Source organism: Zonotrichia albicollis, chromosome 10, assembly GCF_047830755.1.
Source record: "Zonotrichia albicollis isolate bZonAlb1 chromosome 10, bZonAlb1.hap1, whole genome shotgun sequence".
NCBI classification, from domain to species: domain Eukaryota; kingdom Metazoa; phylum Chordata; class Aves; order Passeriformes; family Passerellidae; genus Zonotrichia; species Zonotrichia albicollis.
In genome coordinates this window covers 18,201,236-18,218,011 of record NC_133828.1, presented here as the reverse complement: position 1 = coordinate 18,218,011, position 16,776 = coordinate 18,201,236, and the positions used below count along the sequence as shown (strand labels likewise).

The 16,776-nt window shown below is 41.5% G+C and overlaps 1 long non-coding RNA gene across 1 annotated transcript in view; it reads right to left on the bottom strand.

The window, feature by feature from the left end:
* The window catches only part of LOC102070546 (uncharacterized), a 182,643-nt gene that overhangs the window by 60,556 nt on the left and 105,311 nt on the right, over window positions 1-16,776 (bottom strand). The window contains exons 2-4 of the long non-coding RNA XR_003381291.2: window positions 15,022-15,398; window positions 14,087-14,160; window positions 7,020-7,199 (exon numbers count right to left, since the gene is read on the bottom strand). This is a non-coding gene — a long non-coding RNA (uncharacterized LOC102070546). The remainder of the gene's footprint in view (window positions 1-7,019; window positions 7,200-14,086; window positions 14,161-15,021; window positions 15,399-16,776) is intronic.

Here is a 16,776-nt window from a genome sequence, read left to right as displayed (position 1 = left end):
TGAAGTTAGGATTTTTCCACAGCAGTTTAGAAGTGCTTGGAGCTACTAGATCCATTAGCACACAAAAGCTGAAAAAAAATAAAAGCAGGTGGTATAGTAAAATATTTTGTGGATCAGATAGCTGTTAGCATAGCATAAGTGCCCTTGATGTTGCTTTCCAAATCCAGTTGTCTGCACATGGTCCTGAATGTTGCAAAACACAGAATCCCAGAATTGCCCAGTTGGAAGGGACCTTAAAGAACATCAAATTCCATCTAATTCTAGGTCCTGCCATGGGCAAGGATGCCACCCTCTAGACTCAGGCCCCCATCCAACCTGGCCTTGAACAAATCTCTTTGTATATTAACAGGTTCCTCGTTCTGCAACGTGTGGGGAAAGCAAAGTACAAACCTCACTTTTATGGATCTTAGGTGTCACAATATTGAGGGCAACATCTCAAAAACCCCACTGAGACAGATGTCAGTTCCTGATTTCCCCAAGGTGAAGACGCACTGCACCTAGGGTATTTATTGAGACTTTTTGCCTCAGGGTAGGATTTAGTACAATCATTTTAAGATGAAAGCAACTGCACAAAGGTAAATTTCCTCACAGATTTAGAACTAGCTTGATGAAGGGAATTATTGATTACTGATGAAATGCTAATACCATGCTAAATGTAATTTATTCAAGAGGTAGCTGTGTTGTTAATGAACAGAAACACTTCTATGCCTGAAATTTACTGAATGATGTAAAAAGTAAATTGTATGCTCAAGGTGGTTTTACAAGGTATTTGAGGGTATTGCTTTTAGTCAAACACTGGATGAAATTTCAGGGCTGCCATTTTAAACACTGTATTGCTCCAAATTCTTTATTTGGTTGGAATACAAGGAGAAGTAGCATGGCAAACAGGCTGTTTGATCAGCCTAGCGTGGGGCCATGCACAGAGCCTGGGGCAGGGGTTGGGGTGCACTCCCTGAGAGCGCTGGGATGGGACTGGGAGCCCAAATCCTGGGATGTGGGCCATGAGAGGGGATTAAGGCAGCCTTGAAAGGGAGAGAAGAGCAGCTGACTTGCTTACAATGTGGTTTTTAGGAGAAATGTGCAGGTTTTGTGAGAACCACAAAACAGACAAAGGGAGCTCAGAAAGGTCGAGGAACTTGAGGCAGCAAAATCAACCCTTCTCTGTGGTACTAAAACTTTACATGGAAATTTTTGCAGATGACTTTTACCTCTCTGAAAATAGAAGCTGATAATGAAACTGTGGACTTGAATTTAATGATCCCAATGTGAAAGGGCACCTATAAAATGATTTCTCCTTTTGTTGGCTGCTTCTAACCAACAGTTTAGAAAAACATAAACACTTGACAGCAACAAAAGGCTTTTTTTCTCCCTGACCTGCATGCAGTAATTGCTACATTTATTTTATGATTCTCTTTTTGGAAAAAAATAAAATAAAATCGATGATGAGCAGAGCAGAGGGCATTTGGTGCCAAACAAGAAAAGTGACAGATGGTCACTGAATGACCACACAAAGTCATAACATCAGAGATCCTGGAAAGGACTCTGGTCCAGGCAATGAGTAACATGGCATAGTTTCCCAGACTTAAATAGGTACTTTTGAAGCATAACTCTAAAATCACCCTGAAGTATTTTTAAAACTGCTCAATATTGTGCCTGTGGGGGGAAGCTATTTTTTGTGTGTTGGCGGAGATTTCAGGAGTGAATTTTGGCAAGCTCAGCTGAGTTCCCTCACTGCACAGTATATAATAATGTTCATTATGATTATATCAAGTACTATCCATTTTGTGCAGCATTAAATTTGATCTAATTCTGAAATGAATTCAAACTCCTAATACCCAGGTGCATCCTGGAATCAGATTTTTCTTGGTAATTAGTCCATGAGTCCTTGATGGTTAATTTCATAAATTTTGTACAAAACTCTTGTTGCATTTTACATTACTGCTTTTTGTATGGAAAATATTTAACAGAGCAGCAAATAGATCCTCTATTCTACCTTTTTTGTTAGAGGCCAAGAAACCACAACAATGGACCACAAAGATTCCCCGAGCTCTCTCACTGCTTTGCTCCTGAAGAAGCAGAATACCTTTCCAGTCTCCAGGGCTGAAGCTCTGGAGAGTCTTGAGTGTTAAAAGTTTCTAATCTTTTATTCTGCTTCACTTATCTGGCCATACATATTCATGAGAAAGGTCATTATAGCAGCACCCAGTAGTGTGGCTCCAGTTTAGAGCAGCGGCACTCGGCGCTCAACAGCCAAACTCACAGAAGCTCAGCAGGCAGGAGAAAGCAACAGTCTGAAACCTAATGAAACCAAAAAAGTTTTCACCTACATTATTGGGCTACCAGGGGAAAAAGAGCTTTTGAACTTATTTGTGTCTGTCTTCCTAGAGATTTTCAAAAGGCATTTTGCCTAGAGAGTGCTCTGGCAGGTGCTGCATACCTGTATTTCTTAACTGCCAGAGGAGTGCTGTACAGGGCAGGTAGGGACAGTGGGACAAATCTCATGGATCCAAAGAGCCTGGTCACCAAATATCAGAGAAGAGTGGGCTGAAGAACAGTGCAAGGATCAGGTTTGTTCTCCTACAGCTGTGGTCTGTGACCACTCCAGATGTTACTAACAAACTTGATGATACCAAAAAAAATTTGGCCTAAGAAAAACTAGCGGCCAAATGAGCTTTGAGTAACAATTAGGCGCAGAGCTGAGATTTTAGAGGAAGCTCCTGGAGACCCCCTCAGGCCACCTGAGATTGAAGGAACTCTGCGGGTACTGGGGGTACCCCAATCCTGTCCACTGACCCCAAATGCAACATTGCAACACCCCTCCTGTAAATGACACTTCTGAAAAATCCAAAAAATACCCAGCTACCTTTCAGTTCCCTGCCTCACATCACTCTATTTGTACTCAGTGCAGTATAAAATAATTTTTCAAGTGATTTATAGCTTCATGATAGTAAAACCATATGCAGATTACTTAAAGACTAATGTATGCTACATAAAATGTTTCTAGCATTCAAACAGGCATACTTTAAAATATTTCAATTAAGCATTTAATTCAAATTACTTTATCATTACTTATATCACTGTCAGTGTATATAACTGTAGGTGTGTTTGGATGAGTGGGTGGCAGTAAATGCATGACCAGCATATTTCAATACCGCAAACTGAGTATTAATTTCTTATAAACTCTTTTGCCAAAGCATTAGTTTGACTCATTAGATTCAAGTGTCCATGAATGTTTGAGAGTCAAAGAACAACATAGTGAGACAAAGGAGAGCATTCCTATCCCTCACCACAGAGAAGGCCATTTCCTCCCATTCTCACATATTTGTGCCTCAACAGAAGGAACATCTAATGCTGGAACACATTTCCCTTCAGGTAGCTACAGCAGCAAGTGAAAAGGGGAAAAAAAGGGCAGTGAGTCCCTTGTATGCAGTCTGGGGCTACTAGAGTGTGAGTGGAGGTCTCACTCCCACTGCTTTTCCAGGACTTGGCAGCTTCTGGAGGAATCCTGCCCCTGTTGGTATCTAGCTCTCATTTTGGAATGGAGGATCAAGTCTGGGTCCTGATTGTTTTCTCCTCTCTTTCTTGTCAGCTTTTATCTTCTCTGCTCTGTGGGATTGGCTGCCTCTGTACTGCAGTCAGGGTCCCCCACACTGTACCTCAGTGATTTCAAGGTAAGATTTTATTGTATCCCTATCACTGCTGTGGTCCTGGAGACAGTTTCTGTACTTTCCCTCACTTACCTGTATTCCCCCTGTGACACTGAACTGAAAGATTGCTTCCTTTCCTCTGGACATCTCCTTCCCTGCTCTTGACTTTGCCAAGTGGCTGTATCTGACATGGCTGCCGTTGGCCTTGAACCCATCCTGAGCACTGAACAGCTCACTGCAGGGTTACCTGAACTGCATCTGGGCCATCCCTACAGCCTTAATTTTAGGTGTTTTTGAAGGAAGAAGTGATTTTCCACAGCTCAGATAGCTTTCATCAGAATATTCTTAATATTAAACAATGATGCCTTTCAACGAGTTAAAGCCACCACTCTCTAGAGACTATTCAAAATTCAGTAACCTTGGCAACAAAATAAAAAGCAATTCTGACTTAGTTGTTTAAAATGGGGAAAATACACCCTTACATATGTGAACATATTGTTAACAGATTGGTTTATGTTCCTATTTTCCTAATTGTATGCCTTTCTTAAACATTCCAGTATTAGAAAATACCACATTTTATTCATCTAAAATTTGTCCTACATTACAGAACAACACCTGATCAGGGAAAAAAACCAAACACATCCCTCTGGAACAGAGTCAGAAAATGGTGCTGACGCCTACAGAGATTCTTGTCAACTGACTACAAACAGAAAATAACAGTATGCACTCAGGTGAGTTTTCAAGGCAAAGTGAGTAGTCACTCATTATTCTTTTCATATCTTATATAATATTTCCATACCTATCCCCTGCAGAGGTATGCATTTCAGGGTAGAAATCAAAAGAGGAGCATTCCCTTCAAAGCTGAAGCCTCGTGTAGCTCCAGAAGAGCTATCTGTGTGAGCTGTGTGCTAAGAGACAAGCTGGTGAGGCTGGACAGTGCTGCTAAACATGGAAATATCTGGGACAAATGGGAAAAGGTTGGGTGGCTCTGTGCCCCAGCACCACCCAGGTCCCTGGTGCTCTGCACCTCCACAGGGCTCCACAATTGAAATTGGCTGCCTGAGATTTTCCTTTTGCAAATTGTACCAAAATGTTACCCTCATTCACTTAGGAGGCTTGAGGCAAAAAGCTCAGGCCATCTAACAGCAAACTGCTAAAAGTGCTGCATGTTTTCTTTTTTAAGTTTGTTAATAATTTGTTTCCCCAAGCTAGTGATAATATGGATTTGGAGCACAGCTTTCCCAGATTTATTTAATAAAGGGTTACCATTTTTCTTCTAGCAGAAACAATCAGAGAAAAGAAAGCTATTCTCCTCCACACAATGGAAAGCAGGATTATAGAATAAATGCAAGGGAGATAAGAAAGGTGAATCAATTTAAATGACCTTTACTCAGGCTTCATTGAAACAAATGAATAAGAGGATTTATCTACCAGAAAATAAAGCAGAAATAAGAAAATAATGGCTAAACAGCAAACTAAAGGGAAAATTCTAATTATATTGAAAGAGATTTGCCAGGGTTTCTTAGTTTAAAATTAAAAACAGCTTAGAGTATGTTAAAACATGTATAGATTATAGCTGAGCAAACATAATAAACCCACTTGGACAGCTAAGCTAGGAGTAGGATAGAATGCAGTGCTTGCAGCTGAGAAAGGGCTTTGCCTATTTGCACCATTAACTTTCTAAAATTTAGTCCTCCTACCTTATGGATCAACTGTTTTAGAGATTAATTGGCTTGCTAATACCATAAAATCCTATTTTTTATTTCTCACATAGGACAGGAGCCTAAATAGTCCATTGCAAAGCTAGGTAAAAAAGCACATAGATGGAATTTTAATCGTGCCACAAGCAGCAGCTGTGGGGCTGAAGGTCCTGAGCACTGGCTAAGCTCTATGCTGGGTCCTCAGCCGGACATGGGCCTGGCTGTGCCAAGCAGAGGCATCCCTAGGATAGTGCCAAGCGTGCAGATCCTGCTCTCCAGAGCTGGTGGGTGCCAGCCAGCACCCGCACCCCAGCAGCTCCCACCCAGAGCCTTTGCTGCCCACAGCCAGCTCAACAGGGCTGCTGAGCACCCTGAACAGCATCTGCCTTCCAGTGCTGGGCAGAACCCCATGGATGTTGCTTGTTCCCCATAAATATTTCTTTTCATATTTGTAAAAACAGCGCCCTAAATAAGCCAATTGCATATGCAGTTCTTCTGGGAAGGAAAAAAAACCACCTTTTTTTGTTTGCTTAGCTTAAACCTTAAATCTTTGCCTCCTTTTGATATGACAGTCAACCAACTAAGACCATTAATTACATGGTGATAAATTTCTTTCAGTGCACAGATACCAGGGTAATAGGTTTAAGCAAAGTCATGGAATTTGGCAGCTTTCCTTTCCTAGCAAGATTATGTCAGTGCTCCTAAATCCATTGATCCAGAGAGACAGTAATTAGTTAATTTAATGAGAATCAAAGGATTTTAGCCTGCAGAATTTACAGTACTAACAAGACAGGTTCTTTTTGGAAGCTATTTCCAATAAAAACACTTCAATCAGCCAGCAAGAATATTGTCTCTTGATTAAAACATGAAGCATCATTTATCGCTATCACCAGAGGGTTAGGCTAATGCTGGAAAGTATCCTGTGCTTACACTGGTTTTGGCTACTGTTAGAGTGCCTGTTTTGTTTTAAGAACATTATTGTGAATCACCTTTGTGAGCATCTTCTTAGGGTTCAGCCATGTGCATGGATGGTTCTGCTTGTTCTCGTTAATTATTTTCCCCCGCAGTGAGGAGATTTCTTCTGGTGCCTGATTGCTGTGGCTGCCAGGGGCAAAACAGTGGGCAGGGAAAACAAGGCTCAACTGCAAAAGGCAGATTTGCTTGGCAGCAAGACATGCCCAAGAAATGCTGGTTTCAGCTGAGGGGCTCCACACAAGCCTAGTGTGCAGGAAAGCTGCGCTGAGCTCACACGGTCCTGGAGGCTGCCTTGTCCATATCTCTGAAGAATGATTAATTGCTCTGAAGACACAGCCTAAACCTGGCATTTAATTTCACTCTACAGGGACCTAGCACTTCTGCTGTTAGCACAAACAAGCAAAGAAACCATTTTGCAAAAGAGCAAACCAAATAAAGCCAACCAGGAGCCAACTACAGGAAAATCACAGCCCATGAGCCTCTGTTCACACACACTTAGCCTGTCCTAAGCAGGCCCAGGTATAAAAGCATCTGAGGCAGACAGACAGCTGGACATCCCTCCATTCCCCTCCCAGATTTTGGCTGTGCAAGGGACCTCTGTAAAGAAAATATATTCTGTGGAGAAGTGTCTCCTGCCACTGCAAGAAGTCAGGCCTAAGGCAGTGTCCACAAAATGTGAATTATTGGCAATGCATACCTTTGCTTTTGTAGACCATGCTTGTAGCACGAGAGCTGTGAACCAAGGTGGGAATATTGCTCATCTCTGGAATTGGCTCTAATTCTGGCTTCCACCACAAACTTCATGGCTCCTTTCATGGGTGATTTTGCTTATTCTCCAGCATCCATATTGCAAACAACCTGAACACTTCAGATGGCTCTAAGGGAGAAAGAAGAAGAGGAGCAATATTTTGTGGCAAAACTTTCCTTACAATATAAATATTTAGAGGGGTATGAGTTCCTGAGGTGTTTATTTAAAAGCACCTTCAATTTACAGGCAGCTCCAGAATCACTGCATAATATCCCCTTCATGGAATGAATCAGTTTACACGTAAATATAACAACTTTTTCTCTTGTATTTCTCTTTGCTTACACAAAACAGACATTTGAGTATAAAAATATTGTGATTAAATTGGGGAATTAGTTGGCTGAGTACTTAAACAATTCCCCTACCAGAAAAATAAAAACTATTTAACTAAAAGAGTCAATGTCTTCTCTGAGGATGCTTTAAAAGATTATTTAAATCTTATAAATATTTAAAGACCTGCATAGAAGTTAATGGATTTTTAAAGAAAAACAAAACAGCAATGAACAACAGCATCTTATCTTCTACTAAACCAATTAAAGAGTAAATCCTGTGTTGTGACTGTATTTCGAAAATTACCTTGGTTGAACTAGATTGTATCTCTATTGAGATGCAGTCAGGATTTTGCTGAAAACAACACAGATGTTTTTCAGCTTAAACAGGTAAAGCTCCTGCCACAGGAGCATCTCATGGCCTTCAAGAACCAAGGTGAGGATGCAGGTTTCCCATCCTTCCCTCTCTTTGCTGTAAATAGCTGGCCCTGGCCAGTGTCTGATTCCCATGCTCATTTTACATGCCTGAAGACCAGAGTTTGTTTAAAAGAGTAGCCATCATATTTCTCAGGAGACTAAAAAAGAAACTAAATCTGACTAACTTTGTAAGTAAAACTACCAATGCAATCACTTGTTCGTCCCTGATGGTAGGGTCCAAGTATGTTGAAAATGTAGAAGTTTGTTTTTACACAGATCCTTGGGCATTTGAAAGTGAGCACATATTCAAGCCTGTGGAACGGTGATTGGTTAGATGGGGCCTCCCATGGTATATCGTGGTCACTTGTGTGGAAAGCTCCCCAGTTTCTACAAAATCTCAGCTCTGACAGAAGGAAAATAAATCCAAACACCTCCAACTTTTATCATTCAAAACCAATGATTTCATTACCACTCTCTGTGCTGAACAAACATTTTCCACCTCATCATTAAGCTTGATCATGAAGACAAAAACATCATTTGCACATATTTTTAGGATAAAATAGTGGTCTGATTTAATTTACTTCACCACAAAGCTGGTGTGCACCCTGTGTAAGTGAGAGGAGAGCAAAGGCCTTGTTACCATTATCCTTGAATCTATAGAAAGTTTAAAGTGATGTGAATAATGGGTGTGGGAGGGGGATTTGGTTTTTCTTCCAATCCTCTGCTTTTTTCTCACTGAACACATTGACAAATGTTAAGATGAGCCCTCAGCTGAAGGAGATCCTGCAGAAATACAGCCCCCTAGCAACACTGTTACTATGCACAGGGAGTACATAAAACCTTATTCTCCTAAAAGACCGTGTTTGAGGAGGGAATAAAATTTTATTTTCTTTTAAAATAAAGATAAGGTGCTGGCAAATGTTTCACGTGCCTCTAAATATACTGTAAGCACAATCTGAATGGAGACATAGAGGCAGGATTCATAATATAAACTCAGAATGATGACCGTGGCACGGCAGCAGATAACAGAGGAACCAAAGATACAGATCTTTTCTGTGAAAGGCATGTTTCCACCACTCTGAATTGGGAGAAACAGAGCATTTGACTTTGAGTCCAGAGAAACAGAAGAAAAGAGGACAATAGCATCCACAAAGGGGAGCTGCTTAAATAAGGGAGGGCACGTGGATGGGGAAAGCTTTTGGCAGCCAGGAGAGGCCTGGGTCTGCACAGAGAGGAGTGCCACAAAAGGCACTCCTGCAAGAAAGCAAAGTGAATAGGAGAGGAAAATGAATCTTTTCACTGGCCAGATGAAGGATGTGTTCAGAACAATGTGCCTCCAGGAATAAATCCTCTTTCTCCTCTCTCAGCAGCTTACTCAGGAACCAGAGCCCACAGAGCACTAATGATTGCAGTGAGTTAATGAGTATGTGCCTATGAAGCATCCAGCAGTTTTTTTAAACTATGATTAATCCTCCAAACTCTTACTAAGGAAGAATCCTATCACTATATATCTCTAAGCAAATTATTTGAATGTGTTGCTTTTAGTGACTGCATATTTTCTCTTTATTGACCAAAGCTTTTGTGAGTTGGGGTCCAGTACAGGTCTCAGCATGCTTGTGAGAACAGCTCCTCTAAAATGTATAGGGCTGTATCCCTGTACATTTGGTCACCAGAAACAAGGGGGGGGGGGTGTCTTTCTCCTCCAACAGCACAAATGCACATAAAAAGCAGACCGAGCTGCTGAGCATTTAACAAAGGGTCCTCCATGCTGATATCCTGGGAAACAGGACCCAAGCTCTGCTGGCCTCCATCGCTGTGAAACTGGCCAGCTGTAGTGCACAGTGTTATTTTGATATTCAGAAATGGCTGTTTTGCACCCATATGTCCCATGGCAGCAGAGGTCTGAGCCCCTAAGAGCTGCACTGCAGAGCCCCAGCACTGCTGCCATCACCACCTGACAGGGACACGTGCCCAACAGGCTCAGCAGCTTCAGCCACATCCTGGCAGAAGGAATATGAACAAACCTTAGGAAAAATGTGGGAGTTTTTTCCTCTCTAAAAATCACCTTTTCCAGCAGCAGGCTTTGTAGCTTGTTTTACTTTTCCAGCTGAGCAGACCCAGTGCAGAGGCAGCCTAAGGTAGTGCTTTTCATTTCATACACCCACATTCACAAGTCTCTCTCTCATTGTTCCTGCTTTTGACAGAGGTTACCAATTATACTGCTTGTCGTACATGGCAACTGTTTACAAGAAAATTACCTTGCTTATATATTTTTCCTACAGTTAACAAATTATCTTATATGTCAAGTTGCTTGATACAGAAATAAGCAAGTCCACTATATGCTTTAAAGCACTACAATTGTTGGTAAATTGCACTCAGCACAGAATTATAGACATCATTCGGAAGGAAAATACTTTCCCAAGGGATTCATCTGACATCATAAACTATGAAAATGAAGGCTTAGCCATTTATAAATGTCAGCAGAACAAAACCAGCCCATCTTTTGAGCACAATTAGTCACGTGCAGTTAACTGTTTAACACTTGCACATATTGCTATTGATCTCTGATTGCTTTCATGAAATCAATTCCACAGCTGTTCATTTATCATTAATTGTGCTGAGCTTCAGAGAGGATTGAGAGCACAAAGGAGGTTGGCTCACAGACTGGACCGAGCAGTTTTTGACATAATGAGTAAGAGTGAGCCACCTCTCTCATTCTGCATGTATGAAACACCCATAACAATCATGCTTGTCCTCACCACTGTCTTCTGTGTCACTGTGGCAGCAGTTTTTATCAGTTAGGCCCACTAGGCACTGAAAAAATCAGCATTTTCTGTTTTCATAGAGAGGAGTTGCCAGCCAGGGGCTGTGGCTGGCTTGCAGGAGCAGTTCAGGGCAGCAACGAGCCGGCACCCTCTCCTCTGCTCAGCCAGTGCTGCATGGTTGCAGCATCAGCACAGCAAGTCCCTCTCTCAGCTCCACAGGCAGGATGGTGAATCCCAGCAGCTTCAGATGACACCCACTACCCCAGGAAGTTGGGGATGGTATAGTTGTTTCACTGACCACTGCCTTTTCTCCTCAAGGCTGATTCCCTGTTGGGAAGATGTGACTCTGGAAACCTGCCCATACTATGTATATACTATATACTTCCCCTCACTCTCCTAATAGTCTTCCATATAAAAAAATCCATCTCTGGTGAACAAAACCACCTCATTTCAATGCCCTTGTTTTCCTCCTGGAGTCCCCTTTGCATAATAAGAGAAGAGAGAGTCATGCTTCCATGCCTGGCACTTTGCTTTCTGACACTGCACTGCTCTATTACAGCAGATGAAGAGTATGGCCTCTTCCCTAAAGTAACAACTTCCTGGTTCTTGGTATTCTCTTATAAATCCTTGTTTTTTCCAGAGTTACAATGGCAAATCATAAATATTTGCTCTGGTCTTAATAATGAGTCTAATATTTCAGAAGATCCTCTGCTCTTGCCTGTACTCACCCCATTTCAATGGAGTAGTAAATGGGACAGATGATTCACACAAAATTACACTGGCAAACCATAACCCATCCTTGTATCACACTTTAGTGGTGTCTTTCTGTGCCTTTCCAGCAGCAGATCATCAGTCACTGCAGAAGGAGCTTTACTACTCATTATGATGGTAATGTAGTATGATTTGCACTTGCTTCATACATATTACATATTTCAAATGGATAATAAGGGGAACAGTGTAAATACCCAAAGAAAAGGCATAATAGGCTATAATATCAAGACAAGGATTCCAGAAAGAGAAAGAAAAATATAGTTGTTGAGAAATATTTTGTTCAAATCTGAACCAAACAGTCTTAACAAAACTGACTGCAGAAGGAGGAATTAGAACAGCCCCAAGAAGCATGTCATTTCCAAGAATTTCCTTTCAACTAAGTTGTGATTTAAAATATGAGCATCTTATGCAGACTGGCATTAGAAATGAGATTAAATTGGAAGGAGAGAAAGGAGAGAAAATGTTCAAAATGAGGGAAAGGTGAAAGAGGTGCATGCATTAAAAACAGTCCACTGTCACGCAAGAGACAGTGACAGGACTATGAGAGGTAAATAGAAAGATTTTTTTCCCCAATGACAGAACCACTTCAAGAATGTTTCACTGTCTCTTCTTATTTACATTAATGTGTATTTGATCATTACAGCCTATGAAAAATGACAGTAACAATGTTCTTCAGATACAAGGACAGTCAGTGTTTATGAAGGAAGACTGGGCTACAGCATCCCAAAGTCCACAAATAGCTGATGACAATTGGATAGTCTCAGTCAAGCCCCTGCTCTCCATGTGTGCCTTTTCTACAAAGTGACGATTCTTTTCTCTGAGTGTTTTGTATGGGATACCAACTCATATATCAGATCACATTTCATTATCTTTTATGGTAATGCTTAGGCCATCTATCATATTCTCCAATAAATCTTAGCTTTGGCAGCCCAGCAGAGTATCATAATGTTACCTTTCAAAACACTGCTTTCAGCAGCAGATACACAGGGCTGCATCTTCCATGTGGGGTTTTTTGCAGTTTATCAAAATGAAACATGACATCCACTGTAAATGATATTCCCATTTAGTGCTTAATGATACATCTGCTTCCTCTCATCCACAAATTCTGAGGGTTTGCTAAACAGATATTTTGTTTAGTGACAACCTGTATGCCAAACTGAGGGTTCGTTATCTTCAGCCTATCAGCAATGGGAGATGATGCAATTATGAGTTGGGACTACGAGCTAAAAACCTCAGATATTATGACAAAAAAAGCACTTGCAAATACTGGATTTAACACCATGCTGGCTTCCAAAAAAAACAAGATGAGCTTTAAAATTCGAGGTGCCATCAAGCACTGCTACTGTTTTTCAGTCTAAGGGTAAAAACCAAAATGGTGCTCTGCCAACAATAACTTGACTGAGAAGCAGTCATTATCGGTATGGAAAATGAGAGAGGGAAAACACAGTTGTGGTGGTGTTTGAGGGTCTTCAGGATGAGGGAAGAGGTGAGAATATTTACTCTATGTTTCAGAAGGCTGATTTATTATTTTATTATATCTAGTACATTAAAAGAAAATTATATATTAGAACTATCCTAAAGAAAGAGAAAGGAAACATCAGAAAGCTAAAAAGGAATGAGTAATAAAAACCCATGACTCCTCACAGCTGGACCATGATTGTTTCTACTTGATGACCAATCTACATGGAACCAATCAAAGACACACCTGTTGGTAAGCAACCTCTAAATCACATTCCATGCAATCACATAATTGTTTATATTTAATTTCTGAGGCCTCTCAGCTTCTCAGGAGAAAAATCCTAGCAAAAACATTTTCATAAAATATGCCAGTGACACATAACAATACCTTTCCATTAGCTTCTGTGTACTTAAATAGCCATATGGACACATCCAGAATTTCATGGGATTTAGGGGCAATAGAGCATAGAAAAACCTGTTGCTGCAGATCCAACCTGTGCCCTGTTCCACAGCCTCTGGGCTGGTACCACTCCCTGCTGTACAGTGGGCAGCAGGGCTTAGCATCCAACATTTAGGCAATCAGTTTCCAAGGATTTTTGACAGACAGAACATTCAACTTACAGTAGACCTACATCAAAGTGCAATTTTTGCAAGTTAAGCTAGAAAGGGCTAAGTACAGTTTATTAATTTCTATCTAAATTAACTTCATATTTCTTTTTGTTTTTCGCTTAGACTCTAGAATTTTTCAAAGAAATTTTCTGAACTTTGATAAAATCAGTGGATGCCTCAGAGGCGTAAATTAGCTCTTACCTCCACTGAGACAATAACCTGAAGGAGTTAAATATCCATGGTTTGGTTGCCAGGCATAGTCAGTAAAAAACCCCACATTTATTTTGTGATTGGCGTCCTGACTGTACATCCATAAAAAAGAAAAGACCTCCACTTTCATCACTGGCTTTGGCATGGCCTTCTTTCTCCATTCTCTCTGACTCTGGAGGTCACCCTAGGGAGCAGATGGCTCTCTGGCCATCACTCACACACTTCTCTGACAATGCCTTAAGCTGTTACAGGCTGACCATGATCCCAACATCCCAGGGACACGGCCTTGTCAAAATAAAGTTGACTTCTAGATGACACTCCAAATGTTAAGATATCTGAGGTGCTACTGGAGGAGAAGGCAGAAAGTTTATTTAATGTGAGCCTTTCACCTGAATTTCCAACCCTTGCCATGCTGACATCCGGTTAAAGGAAGGAGAAAAATCATTATTTTTTATCTTACCTGTCACTCAGTACATTTCCTCCTTAGAAAGCTGATAGCTCCAGAGTCATGCCCTTAGAACCATGTTTTGGCTCCTGTTCCAATGAAGAAAGTACAAATCCATTACTTTGAAATACTCTTTGATATTTAAAGAGAAATTCATATTTTTTAAAATATAACATCTTCTAAGTGAAAACTCTATAGCTGCTTGAGAAGACTGTCACTGTTGAGATGGCCACAATGCACAGGGTGACACCAGACAATTTCAGAAAGCTTCAACCCACACAGAGTAACACCTTACCTCTTCAGAAAGCTTCAGGCATCTGCCCTTCTTGCTCTTTAGCCCAACCTTTTATCCCCTCATGTTGATGCATGGCACCTGTGTGCCCTCTGTTCCCTGTGGTGGTTGCTCAGTGCCCCGGGCATTCCATGGCTCGTTGCTGTCAGTGCTGCTCACAGCTGTGCCCACTGGGGATGAGGCTGGGCCCCAACCACCACAAACTGTGTGTGCCTACAGAAGACCCTATCTACACCCTTACCCAAAGTCTCCAGCTCTGCTATGTTCTCTTTCTGCCAGGATGATCTCTCCCTTCCTGACACCCCAGAGCAGCTGGGAATGAGGCAGTTGTGATGAGTGCAGCCACTTCTATATATCCCATCCTAGACTGGGGACTGGAAGCTAGATCCTCTCTCCTGTCCCACCCAGGCCACTAAAATGATGCTCGCTGGTGGCATCACCAGTGGCACTGGTGCTTTAGCTGCCACCTGAATGCCATCCCTCAGCCCTCTGCCCACCCCACCCCCATTGCTGTGTGCCAGGATGTAGGGATGCTCCTTGGAGCTAAATCACCCTGTTAACACAGCTTTCATTTTCCACTTCTCCAAACTGGTTTTACTTGTCTCCCTCCAGTTCAGCTGTCAAATTAAGGAAAAAAAGTAATAAAAACATCCATTACCTCAGATGTCCCATGTAACTCTAGTTCTTTGCTCCATTCTCAGACCCATCCTGAAAACCTCTGTAGTTATTAGTGGAAATTCACTTCACAGGGACAAAAATCTCCAACTCAGCAGCAGAAGCTACATTAAAAAGAGTTTTTTTCTGTGTAAAGCTCTTGATGAAAGGAAAATGTGACAGCCAAATTGCCTTCTCTCATCTGTGTTCTTCCTTGACCTGGCACAGACTTCATGAGGTGAATGGAAGGGCTCCCATTGATGTCAGTGGGCTGGGATCCAGTTCTTGATGTCCATGCTTTGAGGAACAAGAGAGCAAAGAGCACCTTTGTACTGCCTCTGTCTAGGGGATTTTAATTGTGGCAGTGGAGCAAAACAGCACCTGTATGTAAAGGATAGAAAAGGGAATGTTAAAAAGGGGCTGAGAAGTGCTGCAAGACAGGAGGAACTGCCTGTCCATGAAAATAATGAGGAGACTAGGAGGTGTGTTTGGGGTGTTTTTTAGAGAATGTTTAAAGAGCTGCTGTCTCATCTCTGTGTAAGTGCAATGTTGGTTTTCACGAATGTGTCTAGTGGACATGCATGTCCTTCCTCACTGACATGGAGAGATCTGCTCCTCCCCAGCTCTCCTCTCCACTGGCCAGCAGCTTCTGCAGGACACAGCTCCTGAGAGCAGGGCCTAACCACCATCCACTGCCAGACACACCTTTCCTTCTCTGGAAACACTTCTCCTGCCTTCTCTGGGCTGAGAGGTTCCCTGGGAATGCAGGGCAATTGCCCCCACATAAATGATCTGCAGGACCAGCCTGAACATACTGCAAATCCCTGACCACACAGGGAGCACATGCCTAGAGTACAGGGAGCTGCAACTACTGCAATTTTCCCTCAGGACAGGGGATCCAGTCTATCCTGCTGCTTGATCCTTAAAGCAACCTCTATATTTTCCCGCTTGCAAGCTAGTTCCATTTCCTGAAGATTAAATTCTCTCTACATTAATGACGAAGGAAATCAGTTTTCCTGCAAGACGTTTCTTTAACATTTCCCTGGGCTACAAACTAATGTAAGCTTTGAGGAGCTGTCTTTTAGCAGAAATGCCTGAGACTTGGAAATGCTCACACTCTTACTGGTATTACAGGTCACTGCCCTTCTCAGCGCTTGCCAGAGCTGAAACACTAAATAGCTTGTTATTTCTGTTTAGAAATGTGCCTGTGCTTGCACCCGCTAGTAACCCTAGTGTAGCAAGGAAAGATTAAACATTCAAGCAATTTAGCTTAGTTCCAGTTCATTTTCAATTAACAGGAGAAAATCCTCTCAGACATAATAGGCTATTGCTGGTTGGAGGTTAGTATATTTGTCTGACTAAAGTAAGTATATGGGCTTACAAGTTAAACTCACTAATGTTGTTACAAATGTAGTTGATTAAATAAAAATCATTCAGAAGAAAGCACAGAAAATTAAAACACTGATTTCAAAGGTATTTCCCCTTTTCAGGAGGTTTTAAAACAGTAAATACTCCTAAATCAAATCCATACAAAGTGTTTCAGGGAATCAATTGTGGTATTATTATACAAGGTTTTATTTCCTAACCTCTAAGCACTCTACATGTTCACTTGCTGTACTTAGAATGTAAAACCTGCTCTGGAACAATTTAGCAGAGTCAGCTGTCTTTTCTGATACCATTCTTTACTGTGTTACCCATGCTAAGCTGGGAAAGTTTATCCAAATATCCATTTTCCCTTACATGTTAGCAAGATGAAGTC